Raw genomic sequence first — 24,322 nt, forward strand, 5'->3', positions numbered from 1 at the left:
GAAATAGGTAGTATTAATAAGCAATAAATTAAATAGACTAAAATCAATAAGGGAGTAAATTTACTAGTACAGTGTGAAATAATGACTCTCCTTACATATCTAAACATAAGAAATGGTGAGCCCTGTGTTCTAAACATTTGTTGCAATTCATGTTTAAATTTTTTTGTTGTTCATTTTTGGTTTAGAGATGCTCTCAAGTAATTTTCCACCAGTGCTAATGAGTGTACTGTTAGCAACTTCCAGATCTATCAGAGTTAAGTAACAGGCTTTTAGGAATAACTTTAATACTTTTTTCTTACTTGCTTAATATTTGATGAATAAAAAGTGAGTTGAATTAAAATATAAATATTACTGACCTTAGGTGGATGAAACTGATGACCCATTAATGTTTAAAGTATGGGTTGATGGTCAGGAAATCTTACTTTATTAACACAGTATATATTGATACTGCTTTGGTGTGGGAGGTACCTGGATTGGCAGCATAGTATTTGTATTGTGAGGTCAATTGATGAAATAGAATGTAATACAACTTAAAATATTGAGCCGCCTCTAAATTTCAAAAAACTTTTACGACTTTAACATCATAGTAGCTGTATATTTATTTGCTGTCTACTGAGAAAATGAAACATGACTAAAAATACTATTATGAATTCAGAAACACTATTATATATTTAAATAAAATGTTTTATTCGATGAGTCAAATTTAAACAAAATATATGCAATTGCTTATGCATACACAGACATATATATGGATAGACAGACATTTTCAGTGTGTAAATCATTCAGTATCAGACAGTGCTTCTGGAATATATGGTGGTTTCACTTATTCTTTCTTATAATCTATAATCCCAGGCTCACAGGTTGGCAACTTCTGAATTATAAGTTGAAGATTTCAAGAAGAGTTGATTAACCTGGGGCACAAATTCTTTGTGAGAAGAGTTAGTGAAATAGTATTAGAGTATAGGTTTTTTTGTTTTTTTGGACAAAGAAATGACTTAAGTAAAATTTTCTTTTAGAAATTATATTTACAATGTTTGAAACAAAAATGGAGGGGGAAAGCCAGAAGAATGGAGGGAGGATTACTTCCTATAAGTACTACTTCGTATAAGTATAATGTGATGAAAAATGTGATCTGTCTTAGTGCGAGAGGGATGGGGTCCAGAAAATTTGGAGACCAAATCATAGGAGCAGACCTTGGTGATACATTTCACATTGCCAGCAAAATTCACATAAAGTTTAGATTAAATTCCTTAAATCAGAGAAACATAAGATATGTTTTAGATAAGGTAAAGAGACATTGAGGTATGGGTTATCTGCATTTTAATTATTGACAGTGCAATAATCTATAATATATAATTAATATCATGTAGGGTTTGATGGTACTATAACTTCTGGAATAGTTCATGCATTGTAATGTAACATTTTAATATTCTTTACTGCCTCAGATTTCCATGAAAGTTGCCTAAGATAAATGTTTACTTGAGATCTTTTAGTAAATGTGATAACTTTCCGTGAAAAGGAAAAAAAATCAATGCCATGAAATTCATAGTTTTGTTACGTTTAAAGTCACTTCTTTAAATTCATTCATTTAATAAAAGCTTTATTGAGTGCCTACTATGTGCTAAGCAATGTCCCAAATTGTGGTGATAGAGCAGTGGTTGAGACAGAGTTCATCTGGTGGAGAATGACAGAAAAGAATTTAGTTAACAGTTAGTGATCATACTGTGGAGGATAAGGTGGTGGTACATGGCAGGATGACTCCATTAGATTGGTTTGGTCATAGAAGGCCTCTCTGACTATTGAATAGACAGAAGGAAGCAGCCACTGGATGTATGGAGGAAGGAACATTGTAGATAGAAGAGATGGTGCAACGACTCTAAACTGAGAATGAGAATGGATTGTTCCCAGATAAGAAAGAGTCTGGTTGGAATCTAGCAGGTGAAGTGGGCAAGTGACATGAGATGAGGACAGAGAGATCGACAAGGGCCAAATCATTAAGGGCTTTGCAGGCCAGTATAAAAGATTTGGGTCTTATTTTAAGTTCAATAGAGAGCTATTGGGCAGTTGTAAGCAAGTGTGTTACACAGTTTATGTTTCTAGTTTTTGTACTGGGAGAGAGGGTTGGAGAAGATGAGAAATGACAGAGCTTGAACTGGGTGGTAGTCAAGGCAGTAGAAGGAATCGGGTTCAGAATCGTTACTGCATTGGATATGAGAGGTAAGGGAAAAAGGAATCAAAGATTTTTGGATTTGAGTGTATTGTTGAGATGAGGAAGATTGTTGAAAGGCATAGAGAAAGGAAAACATTAATATTAAGTGTACTCTTTTGATTGTGCTGGGTTTATGATGTCAAGTGGAGATGTCAAATAAGCAGCTTAGTCTCAAGCACTAAGGAGAGGTCAAGTCTGATGATGGAGATTTGAGAATCACTGGGTTATATTATGGCATTAAAAACCAAAGGCTTGGGTGAGAACTCCCTGGAGGAATTTGTGGTTATAGAAGTGAGAGAGGCTTAGGTCAAGCACTTACAACATTTAAAGGTAGGTCAGAAAAGAATGGCTCAGCAAGGGAGACAGTTTTGTTTTTTTTTTTTTTGTGTTCTAAGAATATAAAAATCTTTCTTAGAATCTTTATTCTCTGAATAAACTAGAAGACTATTCTGTGAGTTTAATAATGCACAAAGCCATTGGGTACTAAAATGTAAATACCATGTACGGTTGAATTTTAATGGTAACTATTTTGTTACTGCAAAAGTTGAAAAGTGCATGATGAACACAAAATCACACTTTTGGAAATTATTTAACAGATGAACATATTTGGGAAAAGTAAGGAATGTAAAAGGAGCAAAACAGTTGTGAAAAAACACAAACGGTAAAAGTCAAGATATTATAGTCCTATTCCTTATGTGGGAGAAGAAAGAAAAATGAAACTAATAGAAAACTCCATCCCAGAAATACCTGAGAGGAGGAAGGAGGCTGACGTGCAAAGAAAAGGAGGGAAACATAAGAGAAGGTAAAGCTATGAAGCTGGTCCATAGATTTAAATAATTAGAGGGAGGGCTGGCGGTAATCTTTGTGCGTTACCCCAACAAACTGCAGGAACAGGTAAGGCATTAAACATGGTGTGTTTTAACACCAGGTGATGACTTCTGTGAAAGTTAAAATCACCACCTGCCATTTCTATAACAGTCTACCTACAGAAAAGTAAGGTAAAGGTGGGTATTAGGTTTCAAGACTTCTAAAACCCAGTAAGACTAGGTATTTTAAACAATTTAAAAGCGTTTTTAGTAGAATCCCATCAATTGGGAGCATAAGGTACTGGTTTCATTCAGTTAAGTTTGAAGACGTGTAGCCTCCACCTGAAATGTCAACAATAAGTTCAGTTTTGAAGTTTCTTTTATTTTTTAATATGTAATGACTTTAAATTTAAAATTAAAATAATTTTAATTAAAGTATAGTCAGATTACAATGCTGTGTTAGTTTCTGCTGTACAGCACAGTGATTCGGTTTTATATATATTCCTTTTCACATTCCAATTTTTAAGTTTCTTAGTTTAAAAGTATTCTGGAACTCCTATTGAGAATTTCACTGTGAGAGAGTATTCATAATACCTTGGAAGCCCTCAAGTATTAACTTTGTAATTGGCTTCCTTTAAAAGGCCAGAAAAGAAACCATTTTTCTTTACAGGTTTTAACACAAGTAACAGCGCTACTTCTGAGGCATTTGAGTCCTCTGCTCCTTCAGAAGAAAGGCGGCCCTTCCCTTAACCAATCAGACGAGTCCTTGCGGTCACCTGACAGCGGACACGCGTTCTCATGGGGGGGGCTCTGCCGCCTTCTGGCCTCCGGCGCGGTGCTCGCCTCAGATGTGGAAAGACCAAGAAGGCGTGTCCCGACCTGGGGAGCGTGCGGATTCTGACAGGACTGTCGCCGGCGTTGGAGGTGTTGCTGCAGTCGTGGATATGTGGATACGCATTTCCCTCATGTTAAAGGTAAGGGCGGTGCCGGAGGCGAGGGCGGTACCGGGGGCAGAGGCGAGGAGCGGTGTTCTGGTCTCTACAGATGTGGTGAGCAGAAGCGCCGTGGGGCTGCTGTGGCTCCGGCTTCCATTCTCCTACCCCGTGTTCGGGTTCCCTCCCCCGTCTTCGGTCCTCCTCCCCCGTCTTCGGGTCCCCTCCCCAGTCTTTGGTCCTCCCGCATCTTCAGGTCCCCCCCAACCCCTGTCTTGGGACCTCCCCTCCAGTCTTCGGGTCCCAGAGGGCGCGGCCTTCCTGACCCGGGCCTGGCCGGCTTCGTTCCGCTGGCCCCCCAGGCCTGCGTTAGCCTCAGAGGAGGTGCCGCCGGCGCGCTCGGGGGTGAGCGGGGCCAGCTTTCTGTTCGGAGGACGAAAGGCGGTTTGGTAAGAGCACTGCGAGCTCGTTTTGTGTCATGTGTGCGACTCTGACGGACTGGTCAGTCCGGGTATAAGGGCCTCGGAGACACTTCTCGTGGGCAAAATGGGCAACATTTAAACTAGTGTTCCCTTAGAGTTCTGATTTTGGTTGTCTGGATCTACATAGGTTTTGCTCTCAGCTCGGAGTTCGTCGTAAATTTTGACTTTTTATTTTTTATTTTTTTCCTTTTCTATTTCCTCCTCTTTGTTCTGCTGGTGGAATTGAGTTATCGTTGACTAGATAGTTTTTGCCCGCTTGTGGCTTTCAGCAGGTGACCTGCTTGTGTGTCACTAATAAGAATCAAGGTGGTGGAGGGAGCAGTTAAGCACCCAGAGCCCCTGCGCCGCTCCTGAAGGGTCCTTGCTGCCCTGTTAGTGTGTAAATTCTAGAGCTGCATATTTCAGCCTAAGGCCAACTTTGCTTTCAGCCTCTGGCAACATCTGTTTCTGCTTTCAGGACAGCACATCTTTGTCTCAGTAATGGAAACCGTTACTGCAGTCCAAATATTCAGTACCACAGGCTGATGATTTTTTTCTTCAGATTTCCTTTGTTGTTTAAGTGGCAAAATTCGGTTGAAGCATCCAAAATAGTTATGCCCAGAGGATGTTTTCTTGAGAAGAGTGGACATGGTGTAGATAACTTTAAATGGTGTAATATGATCTTAAGGAATTTTTTTTTTTTTAACTATCTCCAACAGACTGAAATTTTCCTACTTTTACAGTTCCATATTTATTACTTATCTTTAAGCTTAGATATGATTTGAAAATTGCATTTTAACCCTCCTTCTCCTCCTATTATGTTTTCACTGCAGTAGCTCCTTATTGCCTGAAGTATACAGTCCTTGGTCTGACACCTCTCTTGTCTGAGGGCCTGTCTCTCAGTCTCTTTCTGAGTTTATGCTATAAGCCTCAAAGAGGAAACTCTCTGCTGTACTTGATGTTCCCATATCTCTGCCCCTTTGGGTACCATTCCCTTAATTAGGGGGACCATTCACTCTTAGAGGGCCAGGGAGGCCCAGGCCACTTCCAGTTATGAGGTTTCTGGTATATTAAAAATGAAAATCTCCAAACTAGTTTCTAAAAGTTTTGATATGTCTTAAATACTTACACTTAGCCCCTTAACATCATTAATATTGTTAACCTCAAACCCAATGTACATACAGATTTACTTGGAGACAGCATCTCTGAGTATGTAACTGTGAGGCCCAGGCCAGAGGGTCCTACTGGCTTCTCGCATGCCTCACCCTACAGGAATCCCACATCTGCTGGGGAACTACCACCTGTCCTCACGGCCCAAAACAGGGAACTCTGTTCCAGTTAGGCTGGCTGAAGTGATCTGTTCTCCCAGTTCTTACAGCACTTTGATTACAGTTCAGCTGGCGTTTCCAAAATACTGACTCACAGCATTTTGTGGATGTATTTTACCTTTCTTGATAACAAGCCCCCTTGGGATGGGGATTGTGCTCTATTAATATTCAGCACATGCTTTACACGTAGTATATTCAGGGAACCAGGATGAATTAACAGATCTGTTTATCATAACATGGCATGAGCTTTCACCTGAATTCAGTAGTAAAAATATAAACGCTGGTATTTTGAGTCATCTTCTGATGGTTTAGTGAAATCCATATGGTTTTACAGGTTTGTATGTGTGTGCGCTTGTGTTAGGTCATTGAAATAGGAATATTTATGGAATAACTTAAAATATATTTTTAAAGCTTATGCTCCTATGATTTTAAAGGTTGTGTTAACTCCTCCACATCCTTGTTTATTGAGTACCCTGCTTGGTGCTGGGAGTTCAGTTGTGAGCCTGTGTCAGATAACTTACAAGAGGCAGCAAGAAAAAGACACTCAACAATCACATTGTGTAATGAGGGCCATGAAGGAGAATGTGTTTTGTTATTTGTGGAAGCAGATGGCATATGATTAATTTGTAAGTAGTTAAAGAGTTTTAGCATATTGGAAAGAAATTAATTCAATAAAGGCATCTCAGCCGGGATTTGACAGGCCGAGGTGAAGAGGATGTTGTGAAGAGGCAGAGAGCTGGTTGAGAGGAGGAGGTGGAAGAGCCAGTTGTTGCTAAATCTCATGCATCCACTGGCAAACTTTCAATCTTATTGATTGGAAAAATTATTGATAAGATAATGGTATGTATGTCAACTGTCAGAAACTTCTTTGGTCTTGTTTTTAAGAGAAAGAAAATGAAACCCCCATATTTGCTGGTGCCTTGAGGTTAGCATATTTAGGCAGAAGAGACCGTTGGAGTTGAAAGGCCTGTAGCGGGAACCAGGATGACTCTTCATGCTGTGACTGCCCTTCATCTAACTAGGAAGTCGGATTTCTGGGAAGGTTCTGGCGCAGTTAGTCTTTAAGAGCTTAGGCAACCATCGGCATTGGAAAGTGTTGTAGGAACACTGTAGGAGTGGTGGTGATGTTTACTGAGATGACTCCAAGGAAACAGGTGGTTGTGCTCAGAGTGTCTGAAACTCTTGCAGTGGTCAGGTAATAGTGAAATAAGCACAGCGTTTGGTGTTACTCATCGTTTTGTTTTTCTTTACTTATCATTTCAGAACTCACGTATTACGGCTCTCAAAGATACAAAATATGATATTCTTTTAATACATTTGTTTTTAAGAAGGAACATCTGAAATTGGCAATATCTGAATTTTGAAGGAAATTTATTGGCCTCAGTTTTGATACCTCTTGGGCAGTATTGCCATCTAATGACTGTTACATCAAATTGTAGATAAAAATTCCCAAAGAACCCTATAAAATTAAGACATCAGTCCAGAAGATTTTACCTATTTCATTGTCAAAACAGTGTCACACCGTGATATGTAGAAAACTTAAGCCTCTAAAACAAAATAGTCTGTTTTAACAAATAAATGTATGATAGTACATTCATTTATGTGTTTTCTTTTTTACTTGAAGTATTGTTGATTTGCAGTGTCATATGGCATAGTGATTCAATTATAAATATGCATTCTTTTTCATTATAGGGAATTATAAGATACTGAATGTAGTTCCCTGGGCTGTATATAGTAGGACCTTGCTGTTTATCTATTTTATGTATAGTAGTGTGTATCTACAAATCGTGAACTCCTAATTTATCCCTCCCCACCTTTCCCCCCCACCTTTCCCCTTTGGGAACCTTAAGTTCGTTCTCTTTGTCTGTGAGTCTATTTCTGTTTTGTAAATAAGTTCATTTGTATCACTTTTTCTGGATTCCACATATAAGTGATATCATATAGTATTTTGCTTACTTTGGCTTACTTCACTTAGTATGACAGTTTCTTGCAAATGGCATTATTTTTTTCTTTTTTTATTGCTGAGTAGGATTCCATTGTATAAATACACCACAGTTTCCTTATCCAGTCATCTGTCAGTGGACATTTAGGTTGTTTCCATGTCTTGGCTATCGTAAATAGTGCTGCTGTGAACATTGGGGTACATGTATCTTTTCAGATTAGAGTTTTTTCCAGACATATGCTCAGGAGTGGGATTGCTAGATCGTATGGTAACTCTATTTTTATTTTTTTAAGTAATCTCCACACTGTTTTTCATAGTGGCTACACCAAACTGTATTCCCACCTACAGCATAAGGGGGTTCCCTTTTCTCCACACTCTCTTCAGCATTTCTCCTTTGTGAACTTTTAATCATGGTCATTCTGAATGGTGTGAGGTGATTCATTTGTGTGTTTTCTGTTAGTGGCTTAAGTAGTAACTCTTAGAATGAAGCTGAAAAATACATAATATCAAATATAAACTCTAATTTTTTTTGACCAGTCTCTTAATTTTTGAGGGACGGGATTGAAATAGATGTTGTCTATGGACATTTCCAGATCTGTGATGTTCGGTTAGAGTTGCCAGGAGCACTTACGTGTGAAGAGTCACCCTGAGCCTGAAGTGATGCCTCGTTTTGCCTCCAATGCAGCACTTTGTCCTACGGCAATAGCAGCTTGCACGTGGATGCCGCCTTCCAGCAGACCCTCTGGAGCGTGGCCCCCATCAGCTCAGGAAGCGAAGCAGCCCAAGGTAAAGACACCACAGCAGTGAGGAGGCTGTTCCCTTGATGCAGAGTTGACAGTCATCCCTAATGATGATAGGGATGATGATAACGAGCAAATGCATTAGAGCTCTTTGTGTCAAAGTAGCCTGTAACACAGATGCGTGACATTAAAGACTCATGTAAATTGTTACTTAAAAGTGAAGTTTGTGTTAAGATCTGTCCTTCCTTATTTTTACATTTCTGTTTATTTGTGTGTATTTTACACGTGAGCTTTCTAGGGGTTATTTTCTCCAATGTTCTGGCCTCAGGATATTGCTCATTTAGGCTAATGTCGAGATGTCTCATCCTCCGGGGTGCGGGACTTAGACCTGGAGCACAGTAGTGCCTGCGCTTCAGGGTTTCCAGGGAAATAGCTCTGTTCTGATCATTCTCACTTAGATGGTCCAGAATTGAGCCTATCCAGGCTTGTCTGTTCAGTGGAGGGTCTTTTGAGGCTACAGTCATGGATTCTAGACTTGGGAGCCCAGGGCTCAGAGATAGAAGGCAGGTGGCAGCACCTGTGTCTGTGATTTTTCCCAGTTACCTAAGCCTCACTAGGCTTCTGGATCTTTGACTATGAAAATAGAAGGCTGAACCAGGTGATCTGTCCATCTGTCAGCATCTGACCATGACTGTTCCAGTGTGACTGGTTTCGATCTTTCCAGGGTATCTCATCGGCAGTGACGTCCTCAGGTTGCTTCATGGACACATGGATGAGTGCCTCACTGTCCCCTCAGGAGTACATGGCGAAGAGCAGCGGAGGTTGGTACCTAAGCCCAGAGCCTGGAGCCTCGCACCTTCTTGCCTTGACACAGTTCCTTAAGTTCAGGATGTGTCTCGTCAGGCCATTTGCATAATAGAAAGTGGGCCACTAACGTTATCTGTCTACTAAAGTGATCCATTTGCTGGCCTCCTCTGAAGTTTTTACTCATGTTATGTTTTGATTCCCTGTCAATAGAATTGATGAAAATTTTTGTCCAATTAAAACATGGTAAGAAGCATTGAATGAAGTAAACTAAGTGGGAGGAGTGAAACATTCAGCTACTTAAAACCTCATTAAATGTTCATTAGTTTCAATTAGTCTTCTTTCTGGAATGTTCAGTCTCATACTCAGTTTCAAAATCAGAGTTCTCAAATGGCCCAGAGGTTCAGGTCCTTTTTATGTTGTCTTCTATTTACTGACATAGAAGATAAAATTGACCACTGTCCCTAGTAGTTTATGTGATTTTAATTCCTCTCTCATGTTAATCTCATTTGGCATTGGACCAAGACTGCAGGGGTCTGGATCATGGGGGAAAGTGCACAAAGTGACTGAAAAAGAAGATAAGAAGAGATTTTTTCCCCCAGACTTAAAAGACATTCTTATGGAGCAAATGGATGCCCATAGGGGGAGAAAAGATCAAAAGAACTGCAGCCTAAGCCTCACACTTTATACAAACCCTAATTCAGATGGGTCATTTGTGTAAATGTAAAACACAAAACTATAGAACATTTAGAAAAACTCTTGGAGATCACAGTTTTAAAACTTGACATAAAAAACATGTCCATGAAAGGAAAATATTGATAAGCTGGATCTCATCAAAATGAGAAAGTTTTGTTCTGTAAAAGCCCCTGTGAAGAGGATGAAGTGTGAGGCCCAGTGGAGAGGGAGGCAGTGGGTCCTCGGGAAGTAAGCGGTACATGCACAAGCTTTGGTTTCCTTAAAGCAACCTTAAGGGATTGGTACAGAGACCAGTTTAGGTTTAAGTATGTACATTACTTAGCATCACGTCTGGCATATTAACAGCCTGTTGTAATGAGAGCTTTGGAACTTGGGTGTGTGTGATGCACATCCAGAGAAGTTTCTCTTTGTGTGTGTGAGACTGTTCTGTTGATATTTATATTTTTCTGTCTCACCATTTAGCAGATTGTTATATTAAAACATTAAAATTAATGGGTTCTTACATTTCTTCTAAATGTTTTAAATATCTGGAATAGAATTTAGAACTTCAAATAACCATATGCATGTGTTGAAATGTAATATATTAAACTACACCTGAACTCATAGCTGAGTGCTTCTGTGGACTGAAATTAGATGGGTAAGGTGAATGTGTTCACTGGAGGGAGGGGAGAGGGAGAGAAAGAGAGTGAGGGAGGGGGGAGGCAGGGAGGAAGAGGAGAGGGGAGGGAGAGAAGGCCAGGGGGAGGGAGAGGGAATGAACGGGATTAGAGGGAATAAAAGAGGAGAGGATGTGTTTAAATCAAATGTGTATTCAGATCACTGTTATTATTTTGCTACTTTTATTTCCAGATATATTCTCTCCTACCAAAAAGTATAGCTTTTACTGTTTATCCAAAGACTTCCCATTTGTTCCTCTCTTTAATTGGCTTGAATAAATAGAGTCCAAGAATGAAAAGTTAACATTTTGTTTTGTTTTGTTTTGTTTTGTTTTGTTTTAACAGAAGTGTTCACTACGAAGTTGGTGCTGTATCTGTTCACGCACGTGCCCTGTGGAGGCTGGAGACACTGAGGGTTGCGTAAGTAGAGCTTGGTGCATCCCATGCTCTGAGGGTGCAAAGTGCTTCTGCTGCTCTTGTGCTTTTGTGTAAAATGGCCACGCTGATGGCCAGCTTAAAGACTTAAACATGTAGACAAGACACTATAAACCTTTTAGAAGAAAACATAGGCAAAACATTACCTGACATACACCTCAGCCATGTTTTCCTAGGGCAGTCTACCCACACATTAGAAATAAAAGCACAAATAAATGCACAAATGGGACCTAACTGAACTTACGAGCTTTTGCACAGCAAAGGAAACAATAAGCAAAGTAAAACGACACCCTATGGAATGGGAGAAAATATCTGTAAATGATTTGACTGACAAAGGCTTAATTTACAGAAAATACAAATAGCTCATAAAATTTAATAACAAAAAAAAACCCAATCCAAAAATGGGCAGAAAACCTAAACAAGCATTTCTCCAATGAAGGCTATAAATGGCCAATAGACACATAAAAAATGTTTAATATCACTAATTATCAGAGAAATGCAAATCAAAAGTACAATGAGGTATCAGCTCACACCAGTCAGAATGGCCATCACTCAAAAGTTCATGAATGATAAATGCTGGAGAGGGTGTGGAGTAAAGGGAACTCTCCTACACTGTTGGGGGTATGTAGTTTGGTGTAGCCATTATGGAAAATAGTATGGAAATTCATCAGAAAACTAAAAATAGACTTACCCTATGATCCAGCAATCCCACTTCTGGATATGTATCCGTAGGAAACTCCAGTGCGAAAAGATACCTGCATCCCAGTATTCATAGCACCACTATATACAAGAGTCAAGACATGGAAGCAAACTATAGAAGCAACAGATGACTGGATAAAGAAGATGTGGCGTATTTCTACAATGGAATACTACTCTGCCATAAAAAGGGATAAAATAATGCCATTTGCAGCAACATGGATGGACATAGAGATCGTCATTCTAAGTGAAGTGAGCCATAAAGAGAAAGAAAAATACTGTATGATACTACTGATATGTGCAATGTTAAAAAAAAAGACACTAGGAATTCATCTACAAAACAGAAAGAGACTTGCAGACTTAGTAAATAATTGTATGGTTGTATGGTCACCAGGGAAAGGAGGTGGGAAGGGATAAATTTGGGAGTTTTTATATATGGTGGCTAACATTTACACATGTTAACCACTATATATAAAAATAGATTAAAAAAATGCTTCTTATGTATAGCACAGAAACATATGTTCAGTATCTGGTAGTAACCTGTAATGGAAAAGCTGCTACAACCACCAACTGAGGAAGCAAGAAAAGAAAGGAGAGGTAGTTATTCCGGGCTAGAGCCCAGTCCTGGGAAAGTCCTTGACTGCTGCTGATGCTGCCCCCTCAATGCACTGCGCCCTCCTCCCAGGAGCAGGCTGACATGAAGACATGCATCCTGTGAACCTGGGGTAGCAGAGGCAGCCCCCAGGACAGGCCCTAGGACAGATGGGAGCTAGTCCACCTGCTGAGGGAGGGCAGCACCCCTCCCTGTAGCCGCCCTCTGCACGGTGCCTACCTCCCTGTGGCCTCTGTAACATTGCTTTTGGTTTTGTTTTGACATAGGAAGAGCTAAGCGTCTCCCTTCTGGCTGTGGCTTCACACTTAGAACAGCAGTGCCTACCCCAAGATTATGCACAGAGTTAGTATAGTTACTAAAAGGGCTTCATTTTGTGCATCTCATCTTTAATCCATCTGGATTTTCCTCTCAATACAAAAATGCGAATTCATGTAAAAAATAATTCACCAGTCCCTGCTTCAGATATGTAGGCAGACACAAAAAGCCACCTTTTGTATGAATTCTTTGATAGGGAATCTCCAGGATGGGTGGAGAGAGAGAGAAAGAGAATGGGGATTAGGCCTTGTCTTGGGCTGGGGGAGGGAGGACATGGGTTGTGCTTTGGATACAAGCTTTTACGTTGAGGAAGGAAGTAGTCTGAAACCAGACAGTGGTGTTGGTCTCACAGCATTGTAAATGCATTTAATGCTCTTGAATTGCACAATTTAAAATGGAAAAAGGCTGAACTTCATAATTGTAAACTTAAACCATAAAAATAGAATATACTGTAAAAGAAAATAAGAAATCTGACTCCATATTAGATATGCTCTTTTGGCTTAAACACTGCCTTGTTTTCTAGGCTTAGTCTTGCTAGCTCTGCACCTTTTGTAAAACAATGTTGCCTTTAGCCTGAAATAGACAGGAGAGCCTATTCTCAAGGCTCTGACCTTTAAGGATATTAACCCTTTTGCACTAACATAAAGACAACCATTTGCAGAATAGAAAATAACATTTATTTTGTTAGAGGTTTTACAGGGCCAGCATGACCTGACCAACGTGGACAGCTGCAGACCAAGTTAATGGCAGACTTAAGTCCTGGAGAACCATCTTCCCCAAGTCAGACTTCAGGCTCCTTTTCTAGTAAAAGGGGGAGGGGATGTGGTTGGTTGTTGCAAACTTTTTGGTGTAGGACTTTTCATGTTCTTGGAATCCTTTGCAGCTGTCCACATGGGTCAGGTCACGGTGCCCCTGTAAAACCTCCAACAAAACAAAGGTTATTTTCTATTTTGCAACTTGTTATCTTTATAGGAGTGCAAAAGTGTTAATATCCTTAAAGGTCAGAGCCTTGAGAATAGGCTCTCCTGTGTATTTCAGGCTAAAGGCAACATTGTTTTACACAAGGTGCAGAGCTGGCAAGACTGAGCCTAGAAAACAGGACAGAGTGTTAAAATAAAAGGAACAGATCTAATACGGAGTCAGATTTTTTCTACTACGTAGTGCCTTGGTAAGAGGTAAGAGGATATTTCTGAGTGGGGCTTCCTCTGCCTCAGGCTGGGGTTCACGCAGGAGCCCTGCCAGGTTCACCATAACTGTGGACCTGATCTCCTATTATAATTACCTATCAAAGTCCCTTCAATTGCCTGTAAACTATATGGGGGGAGGGGGAGGCGACGTCTCATTGGCGGGTGAAGGTCAGTCTCTCCGTAGGCAAAGACCAGGGTTGTGGAGGGTTCCAAGGTGGCCTGGCCAGTGCAGTTGCCTGCTTTGCTCTCTAGCCTTGGCTTGGACACTTTCGAAGCTCCCATCCCTCTTCCCTCTGCCCTGGCGTGAATAAACAGGGTCCCTGAACCCACCAGGATTGAGCCCAGGCCATGCACATAGCCCACCTGCCTGCTACCTGTCCCCAGGTTCAGCTGCACCGTCCGCACCACCCTCACCCCTGCAGGTCCACGTGCCCAATGTCTCCGCCCTAGGGGTCCTGATGATCATCAGGGCCATTAACGAACCATGACCCACCTGCCAGTGGTGGGCAGCCTAGGACCACCCTGACCCGCTGGCTCAGAGGAGGCACAGAGCACAGAGCAGGGGTCAGGGTGCAGGGGCAGGTATTGGAACCGCCTCCAGCCTCACCCGCCACACCCTGTAGCCTCCAACACTAGCTGTGCAGCAGCACACTAGGCTGGATCCCCGCTGGTGGCAGTCCCCATGGGGACCAGAGCCCAGACCTCCACGCCCCACACGCAAGGTGATGGGTGAAGGGGTCACCTGGGGGAGGGATGCACTAGGAGTGAGGGGGGATCCCACGGTGAGGGGGGACACGCTGAGGGGTGAGGGGCCGCTCAGAGAGGAACTGACCCCGCTGAGGGGTGAGGGGGATCATCTTGCGATGTTGGGAGTCCTGCAGTGAGGCATGAGGGGTGAGCTTGTGGCGTGGGGGCCATAGGTTACTAGCGTGGTGGAGTGTCGGGGCGGGGATCTCGGTGTGAGAGGAAGTCCCATTTCGGGGGTCCGGTGGGAGACTTGGGGGCTTGGCTGTAGGTGGGGGGGCAGTCACAGGGTTTGGGAGGGAAGGCAAGCAGGGGGAGTGGGGGCTAGGGGATGTGGCCTGGCCCTGAGCTGGTCGTGGTTTTGGTTGGGTGCCAGGACCGGTAGGTGACGGGATGGAGGTATTAAGGATGGAGACCCGGTGGGGCGGGTAAAGGGATGGGCCCCCCCGCCCCACTACCAGGCCCTTGCCCCCAGTCCCCAGCCTGGCACCACTCCCCACCTCCCCAGGAACAGGAGTTCCAGCCCGAGCGTCCGCGCTGCGGGCGGGAGGAGGAGGGGCGCGCATGCGCGTGGACGCACAGACGCGCCGACAGGACCCGCCCGGAGCGTGTGAAAGCCGGGCGGGAGCCGAGTGCTCCCGGACCAGCTCCTGGAGGAGGAACGCGGCCTGGGGTCTGGGCCGCCGCTTGCTGCTGCCTTCCGCTGCCGCCGCCGAGCCGGTAAGGGGGCGCTTGGTGTGGGCGGGCAGGTCGGGAGCCGGCGGGTGAAGCCTGGGCTGCGCTCGCGGGTAGCGGTGCGTAGGTGAGGCCCTGACCTCGCGACCCGTTAGGATCCTGAGGTGGGTCGGGGGCCACCGCGTGGTTCGTGGTGCCCAGTTGTCCTTCCCGCTCATTAGTAGTACGGGCGCCTCTTCGTTGCCGCTTATACCCAGGGGATAGCGGATGCCGCCACCCCAGGAGGTGGGAGTGCACCGAATGGCAAGGGAGCACGTCCGACTGGCCCTCAGACCATGGCCTGTTCCCAGGAGGCCGGTGCGGTGCTGTCAGGCGGCGGGGGCGGCGGCAGCGGCGAGAGGGGTCTACCCTTGGGAGCCTGTGAATTTGGTCCCGTCTCTCCTGCGTCCTGTCCTGGGGGCAGCTTTTGCTGTCCAGATTTGCAGGGCCTATGTTGCAGGTCATTTCTGCCCCTGGGAGACGAGGAGGTGCTGTCGGGGGTCGGCGGCAGCGACAGCGGGAAATGGGAGCAAATCCCCGCGCTAGCATGGGGCAGCCCCAATCCCGCCACCGCCGCTGCCCCCTGACAGCACAAGCACAGGTCTCGCCTTCCAGGAGCAGGGTGACCTGAAACTTGAGCCCTGCGAACCTGGGGCAGCAGAGGTCAAGGCCAGGACACGCCGGTGGGCAGTTTGAAGCAATCCACAGGCTCGCAGAGGCGGACCCCTAAACCTGCCGCTGCCGCCGCTGCCTCTGACCACACCGCGCCCGCCTCCCAGGGGCAGGCTGACCTCGGGAAGTGCCTTGGGCAGCAGAGGCAGTCCTCAGGCCGTGCCGCGGGGGGAGATAAGGGCAAATTGATCAGCTCGCCAGGGGCAGCGCCCCTCTCGCTGCTGCCCCAGGTTCGCAGGACACTTGTTTCCAAGTCAGTGGGTTCCAGGGAGGCAGGCGTGGTGCGGTTAGGGGGAGGCGGCGGTGAGGGGTTGCTGCGCTCCGATGGGAAGGGGAGGGACTTGCTCCCATTTCCCCAGGGGCCTGTCCTGGGGCGGCCTTTGCTGCCCGAAATTCACATAGGAAGCCTGTCTTCGTGTCAGCCTGCTCCTGGGAGGAGGGCGCAGTGCGGTCAGTGGACAGCCTCAGTGGCTGGCCAGGACTTTCCCAGGACTGGGCTCTAGTCCAGTATAACTGACTCACCTTTTTTCTCTTGCTTCCTCAGTTGGTGGCTGTAGCGACTTCTCCATTTTAGGTTATCAGCAGGTATTGAACGTAGGCTTGTGTGCTATACAGAAGAAACTTTAAAAAAAAATCTGTTTTTATACAGTGGCTAACATCTGTAAATCTCCATCTCCCAAATTTATCCCTTCCCACCCACTTTCCCTTGTAACCGTAAGATTGTTTACCAAGTCTGAATCTTACTCTCTTTTGCAGAGGAGTTCACAGTGTCTTCTTTTTTAAGATGGCGCGTATTAGTGATACGGTATGGCATTTTTCTCTTTCTGGCTCACTTCTCTTAGAATGACAGTCTCTAGGTTCATCCATACTGTTGCAAATGGCATTGTTTTATCCTTTTTACGGCAGAGTAGTATTCCGTTGTATAAATAATACCAGAACTTATAGTCACCTATTGCTTCATTTCAGTTGCTTCCACGTCTTAGCTAATCTGTATAGTGGGGCTGTATATACTGAGGCGTAGGTTATCTTTCTGCATTGGAGTTCCCTCTGAATACATACCCAGAAGTGGGATTGCTGGATCATAGGGTAAGTCTATTTTTAGTTTTTTGAGGGATTTCTATCCTGTTTTCCATAATGGCTACACCAGACTACATTCCCACCAGCAGTGTAAGAGGGTTTCGTTTTCTCCACACCCTCCCCCAGCATTTATCATTCATGAACTTTTGAGTGAGGGCCATTCTGACTGGGGTTTTGTAGTTTTGATCTGCATTTCTCTGATAATTAGCGATACTCGAGCATTTTTTTGTGTGCCCGTTGGCCATTTGTGGTCTTCATTGGAGAAATGCTTGTTCAGGTTTTCTGCCCATTTTTGGATTGAGTTGTTTGTTTTTTGTTACTAAGTTTTATGAGCTTTTAATATATTCTGGAAATTAAGCCTTTTGTCAGTCGAATCATTTACAGATATTTTCTTCCATCCTGTAGGTTGTCATTTTGCTTTGCTTATGGTTTCCTTTGCTGTGCAAAAGCTTGTAAGTTCAGTTAGGTCCTGTTTGCTTCTTTATTTTTGCTTTTATTTCTGTTGCTTGGGTAGACTGCCCTAGGAGAACATGGCTGAGAGCTTATGCCAGGTAATGTTTTGCCGTTGATTTTCTTCTAAGAGATTTATAGTGTCTTGTCTGCATGTTTAAGTCTTTAAGCCACTTTGAATTTATTTCTGTGTATGGTCTGAGGGAGTAGCCTGACTTCGTTGATTTGCATGCAACTGTCCAATTTTTGCTACATCTTTTGCTGAAGAGACTGTCTTTACTCACTGCGTGTTCTTCGTCGAAGATTGATTGACCAGAAGTTTGTGGGTTTAATTCTGGGCGCTCTATTCTGTTCCATTGTTCTGTATGTCTGTTTCCCCCCCACCCCCTTTTCCAGTTTTATTAGGTAGAATTGCTACAGTTCAACCACACGTACACATTATATTGCATGTAGATACGTACATACGCTATACTGCACTATTTTTTAGTTTACGTACATGTACTATTTATCATTGTTAGGAAGAGGTTAGATTTTTAAACTTACAGTTATTAAAGGAATAAAGCCAACTACAAAGTAAGAATCAACAATGTGGTGATCTAATCATGGACAGTCCGATGTGCTTACACATATTCAAGAAGTCAAAATGATAATAAAGTCCATTTGTGGCCTTATTATTACTGTTACTATTTTTTAGATTCCTCATATGAGTGATGTCATATGGCTTTTTTTTTTTTTTTCGTCTTTCTGGCCCACTTCACTTAGAATGACAGTCTTCGGATCCATCCGTATTTCTGCAAGTGGTATTGTTTTATTCTTCTTGTGTGTTTGAGTAGTGTTCCGTTGTGTATATGTACATGTTCCTTATCCAGTCATCTGTTGACGGACAGTTGGGTTGTTTCTGTATCTTGACTATCGTAAATAGTGCTGCTGTGAACATTGGGGTGCATGAGTTTTTCCCAGGACTGGGCTACATCTCCTTTCTTCTCTTTCTTCCTCAGTTGGTGGCTGTAGCGACTTTTCCATTTTAGGTTATTACCAGGTATTGAACATAGGTTTCTGTGCTATACAGAAGAAATTAAAAAAAAATTTTTTTACATATACTGGCAAACATTTTTAAATCTCCCTTCCCACCCCATTTCCCTGGTAACCATTAGATTGTTTACTAAGTCTGCAAGTCTGTTCATGTTTTGTAGATGAGCTCATAGTGGTTTGTTTTTTTTTTTTTTTAAGTTGCACATATAAGTGATATCATGTGATAGTTTTCTTTCTCTTTCTGGCTCACTTCATTTAGAATAATGATCTCTGAGTCCATTCATGTTGCTGCAAATGGCATCATTTTATCCTTTTTTATGGCAGAGTAGTAGTCTATTGTAAAAATATACCACAACTTCTTTATGCAGTCATCTGTTGCTTCATTCAGGTTGCTTCCATGTCTTGGCTGTTATATTATAGTGGGGTTATGAATACTGGGGTGCAGGTATCTTTTCGCATTGGAGTTCTGTCCAGATATATACCCAGAAGTGGGATTGTTGGATCACAGGGTAAGTCTATTTTTAGTGTTTTGAGGAATTTCCATACTGTTTTCCATAATGGTTACACCAAACTGCATTCCCAGCAGCAGTATAAGAGGGTTCCCTTTTCTCCACACCCTCTCCAGCATTTATCATTCATGAACTTTTGCATGATGGCTGTTCGGACTGGGGTTTTGTAGTTTTGATTTGCATTTCTATGATAATTAGTGATATTAAGCACTTTTTCATGTGTCTATTGATCATTTGTAGTTCTTCCTTGGAGAATTGCTTGTTTAGGTCTTCTGCCCATTTTTGGATTGGGCTGTTTGTGTTTTGTTATTAAGTTTTATGAGCTGTTTATATATTCTGGAAATTTAGGCTTTGCCAGTTGAATTATTTATAATTATTTTCTCCTATTCCATAGACTGTCGTTTTGTTTTGCTTATAGTTTCCTTTGGTATGCAAAAGCTTATAAGTTTAGTTAGGTCCCATTTGCTTATTTTTGCTTTTTTTTTTTTTTTTTTCTGTTGCTTGGGTAGACTGCCATAGGAGAATGTTGCTGAGATATTATATATCAGGTAATGTTTTGCCTATGTTTTTTTCTAAGAGGTTTATAGTATCTTGTCTATATGTTTAAGTCTTTTAGCCATTTTTGAATTTATATTTGTGTATGGTGTGAGGGAGTAGTCTAACTTCATTGATTTGCATGCAGCTGTCCAGTTTTCCCTACACCGTTTGTTGAAGAGACTGTCTTTACTCCATTGTATATTCTTGCCTCCTTTGTCAAAGATTAATTGACCAGAAGTTTGTGGGTTTACTTTTGGGCTCTCCATTCGGTTCCATTGATCCGTATGTCTGTTTTTGTATGAATACCGTGCTGTTTTGATTGTAGCTCTGTAGTATTGTGTGCAGTCTGGGAGGGTTATTCCTCCAGCTTCATTCTTTTTCTTCCATAATGCTTTGGTAATTCTGAATCTTTTATTATTCCATATAAATTTTAGGATGATTTGTTCTAATTCTGTGAAAAATGTCCTGGGTAATTTGATAGGAATCTGATTAAATCTGTAGATTGCTTTGGGTAGTATGGCCATTTTAGCAATATTAATTCTTCCAATGCAAGAACATGGGATATATTTCCATTTCTTTAAGTCCTTTCTAATTTCCTTAGTCAGTGTTTTGTAGGCCTTTGCAGATGTCTTTCACTTCCTTGGTCAGATTTATTCCTACGTATTTTATGTTTTTGGGTGGTTTTAAAAGGGATTATTACTTTCGTGTAGAGAAATGCCACTCATTTCTGTATGTTGATGCTGTGTCCTGCTACCTTGCTGAATTCTTTCAGTAGCTCTTACAGTTTTCGTGCGGAGCCTTTAGGGTTTTCTGTGTATAGTACCATGTCATCCGCATAGAATGACAATTTTACCTCTTGTCTTCCAACTTGGATCCCTTTTCTTTCTTTTTGTTGTCTAATTGCTATGCTAGGATTTTTGATACTGTATTGAATAGAGCTGGTGAGAGTGAGCATCCTTGTCTTGTTCCAGGTTTTAGTGGAAAGGCTTTCAGCTTTTCACCGTAGAATATTATGCTGGCTATAGGTTTGTTACAAATAGCTTTTACTATGTTGAGATATGTTCCCTCTGGACCCACTTTGGTAATACCATGGGCTCAGTGCAGTCAGGGGGCTGGGAGGATGGTAGCAGCGGAGGCAGCAGCGACAGGAGGAGGGGGGCTGCCCCTTCCAAGCCAGTCATTTGCTCCCATCTCCCTGTGGCCTGGCCTGGCCTGGCCAGGGAGCGGCCTCTGCTACCCCAGGTTCACTCTAGGCAGGTCCCCAGGTCAGCCAGCTCCCAGGAGGTGGGTGTGGTGTAGTCAGGGAGCAGGGGGCAGCTGGGGGAGGGGGCCTGCCTTGGAGAAGCTGGCCTATTTGCTCCAGTCTCCCTTGTGGCCTGGCTTGGGGGTGGCCTCTGCTGCCACGGGGGGGGTGGGGGTCACCTGACCAGTACCAGCTGACCCCATCTCACCAACCTCCAGTAAGTAAACTGGGAAATATGTGTCCTGCCACCAGGGACAGCAAAGGGTGCCCACAAGCCAGGTGTTGGGGAGACAGGGAAGACTGGGGCAAATCCAAAGGCTTCCCCAGGGCAACCCTCCTCCCCTTGCCATTAGCTGTGTATTCTTGCTGGATTTTAAAATTTTGTCAATCTAGTGTATGTGTAATATTTCATTATGTTTTAAGTTTATGTATTCTTAATTATTCATGAGATTGGTAGCCTTGTTATGTTTGTTGGCCATTTAAATTTCCTTTCTGTGCTTGTTCAAGTCTTCTGCTCATTTTTCTGGTGGAATGTCTCTTGTCTTTACTGATCTGTAGGAGATCTTTATGTAGCTGGATGTTAAGTCTTTTTCTCAGTGATACCTGTTGTAAATATTCTCTCTGGCTTTTTTCTATGGTTCTTTTTAATAAAAACTTTTTTTTTCTCAAGTAGTCAAAATAATTTTTTCTTTCCATATCAAAGGAAAAGTACTCCTATATTATTATCTAGAAGTTTTTTTTTTCCATCTTTAAATCTTACATCCATCCGAAAGCAGTTTTTGTATATGGTTTGAGGTGGAGAGTCATGTAATTTTAAAAAATATGGATGCCTAGCTCCCCCAGCAGCAGTTATTTTGAAAGGTTGCCTTTCCCCATGCTCAGCAGTGTGGCCTTACCATGAGTGTAGCAAGGGTCTATATGCTTGGTCTGTTTTTCTGGGCCCTTTTCTGTTTGATTGATGTTCGTTTCTACATCAGTACCACACTGTCCTAAATATTGTTACTTTATTGATATCTTTAAGAGAGTATTGACTATTCTTGACCTTTGATACTTCCAAATACACTTTAGAATCAACTTGTCAAATTGCACCGCAAAACTTTTTTAACCTTCTGATTCTAATAGGGGTTGCACTGAATCTGTCATTCAATGTCAGTTTAAACTGACATCTTTACATCATGAGTCTTCTATTTAGTGACCATTTGGCATAACCCTTTATTCAGTTGTCTTTCTATAAAGTTTTTAAATTTTCTCTGTAGAGATTTTTCATCTCTAGATTGTTAGGTTTACTGTCACAACTGTATATTTTTTAGCACAGTAGTGCTATTGTTAATAATTAAAAATTTTTTATTTCTAACGTGTGCAATATTTACTATAAAATTTTTATGGAAGGCTTTTGTTTCTAGTATGCTAACAGTTTTTCTCAAGAATAAATTTCATTACCTTTTCTCCCTTATATTTTCGTTATAAATTTTTTTAAACATTTTTTATTGATTCATAATCATTTTACAATGTGTCAAATTCCAGTGTTCACAATTTTTCAGTCATTCATGGACATATACACACTCATTGTCTCATTTTTTTCTCTGAATTATCATAACATTTTGTGTATATTTCCCTGTGCTATACAGTGTAATCTTGTTTATTCTACAATTTTGAAATCCCAGTCTATCCCTTCCCACCCTCCACCCCCCTGGCAACCACAAGTCTGTATTCTCTGTCTATGAGTCTATTTCTGTCCTGTATTTACGCTTTGTTTTTGTTTGTTTGTTTTTGTTTTTGTGTTTTAGATTCCACATATGAGCGATCTCATATGGTATTTTTCTTTCTCTTTCTGGCTTACTTCACTTAGAATGACATTCTCCAGGAGCATCCATGTTGCTGCAAATGGCGTTATGTTGTCGTTATAAATTTTATTGATGTTAAAGCACCCTTGAACTCTGGATAACCGTAACTTGATCCTAGTATATTATCCTTTTTATACGTTTTGTGTTTTGTTTTTATTTAGGATGTTTGTTTGTATCAGTGTTCAGGATAAGATTGATCTGTGATTTTCCTTTTCTTTCTTATCTTCTGTTGGGTTTAGGTATCAGAATTTTGTTAGCCTTATACAGTGAGCTGAGGAAGTTTCTCTCTTTTCTGTTCTTTATGAGATTTAATGTTGGGAATAGTTCTTCCTTAAATGATTGCTAGGACTTAGAGTGAAGCTATTTGGGCCTAGAGTGTTCCATATGGGAAGATTTTTGACTATTCAACTTCTTTAGTGGTTAAAAATCAGCACAGCTTTTCCATTTCTTACATCAGCTTAGTAAATTATACTTTTCCAGGAATTTACCCATTCAGATTCTCAACATTAATTCATAATAGTTTCTTCTTAATGTCTGAAGATCAGTAGTAACATTTTCTTTATTTGTGATACTACCTTCTCTGTTTTGAGATGTATAAAGTGGTATGAACTAGTTATTTCTATCAGCTAATTATTATTCATCTACAAATACTATCATAAAATTACTAGATGTAAGTTTTGCAGTCATAATAACTTATTTTTATATGGTAATATAATATGTTGATCTGTAGCCAATCTTTGCATTTTAGCAATAGAATATGCAATTGAAAAGGTGTAACAGGGTCACAGAAACCAAGCACGAAAAGAGTTTCAAGAAGAAAAGAAGAGCCAGTGGTACTGAGGAAGGTTCAAATAGAGGGCAGATTGGAGGTCTTAGATTCAACAGAAATTGGCCTTACCAAGAGTGGTCAACCTCTTAGAGTTATGACCTTAAGTTCCTTTCTTAAGACACTTCTGATTTCAAAATCCACCAGGCATCAGAAGTAAAATTTCAGAATTCTTAGCCAGAGAAATTGCAGCTATATTCCTTTTTTTCATTTCTTTAAAGTTAGGGCTCTAAGATCAAGGATGAAATTCCCTGAGGGGAGTTTGGGGAGGTGTTTTTTCCTTTTCATCCTGTAGGTGTCGTCACCTAAGTCCTGAATGTTTAGTGCTTTCATTTTCTAAGAATTCTGAATTATACCTTTTATATCAAAATCAGGTTTTTCACATGGTACTTTTAAAATTTTGCTAAATATGCCTTTAATTAAAATTGAGGCCCTGTGTTGAGGTCTCCTGAAAGGCAGTGTAGAAGCCCATGAAAATTTTGAAGGAGGTGATCATGCTTCACATCTGTGGAAATTCTATTTAAATTTAATGTTAAAGATCATTTCATCTTTGCCTTTCATTCCAGGAACTTGTGTCCCTGAGGCCTGGTAAAGCTGCAGAGCTGGTTGCTACTCACTTTTCTAAACAGATTGAAACAGTCCTTAAAAAACTTCAGGTAAATTTTGTACTCACCCTAGACATCATAACCACAGAGGCCCCCCCCGCCCCATATCTTCTGCTGTAGTAGCTGCAACGGTATTCTCTTTGGGTTTCATGTAATTTATTCAGACTTCTGTCATCCTCACATTGTGTTAATGATGACTAGAATTTTTCTTGGAAAATCTTAATTGGAATATAGCTGTATTAATGTTGA

The 24,322-nt window shown here is 41.8% G+C and overlaps 1 protein-coding gene across 11 annotated transcripts in view; it reads left to right on the plus strand.

Annotated features, from left to right (window-relative positions):
* Nucleotides 1-24,322, plus strand: part of LOC141576908 (ankyrin repeat domain-containing protein 26-like) — a 57,413-nt gene that overhangs the window by 12,602 nt on the left and 20,489 nt on the right. For 4 of the 11 annotated variants that reach the window (XM_074360284.1, XM_074360288.1, XM_074360295.1 and 1 more), the window contains exons 2-6: nt 3,686-3,989; nt 8,272-8,464; nt 9,143-9,239; nt 10,920-10,994; nt 24,035-24,124. The gene's annotated coding sequence lies outside the window, so the exon portion shown is untranslated. Of the gene's footprint in view, nt 1-3,685; nt 3,990-8,271; nt 8,465-9,142; nt 9,240-10,919; nt 10,995-14,878; nt 15,285-16,858; nt 17,037-24,034; nt 24,125-24,322 lie in introns of those variants that run through there. The other 7 variants (XM_074360293.1, XM_074360294.1, XM_074360285.1 and 4 more) reach the window with 6 other exon arrangements.

This window comes from Camelus bactrianus, unplaced genomic scaffold, assembly GCF_048773025.1.
Source record: "Camelus bactrianus isolate YW-2024 breed Bactrian camel unplaced genomic scaffold, ASM4877302v1 HiC_scaffold_44, whole genome shotgun sequence".
In the NCBI taxonomy this organism is placed as follows: domain Eukaryota; kingdom Metazoa; phylum Chordata; class Mammalia; order Artiodactyla; family Camelidae; genus Camelus; species Camelus bactrianus.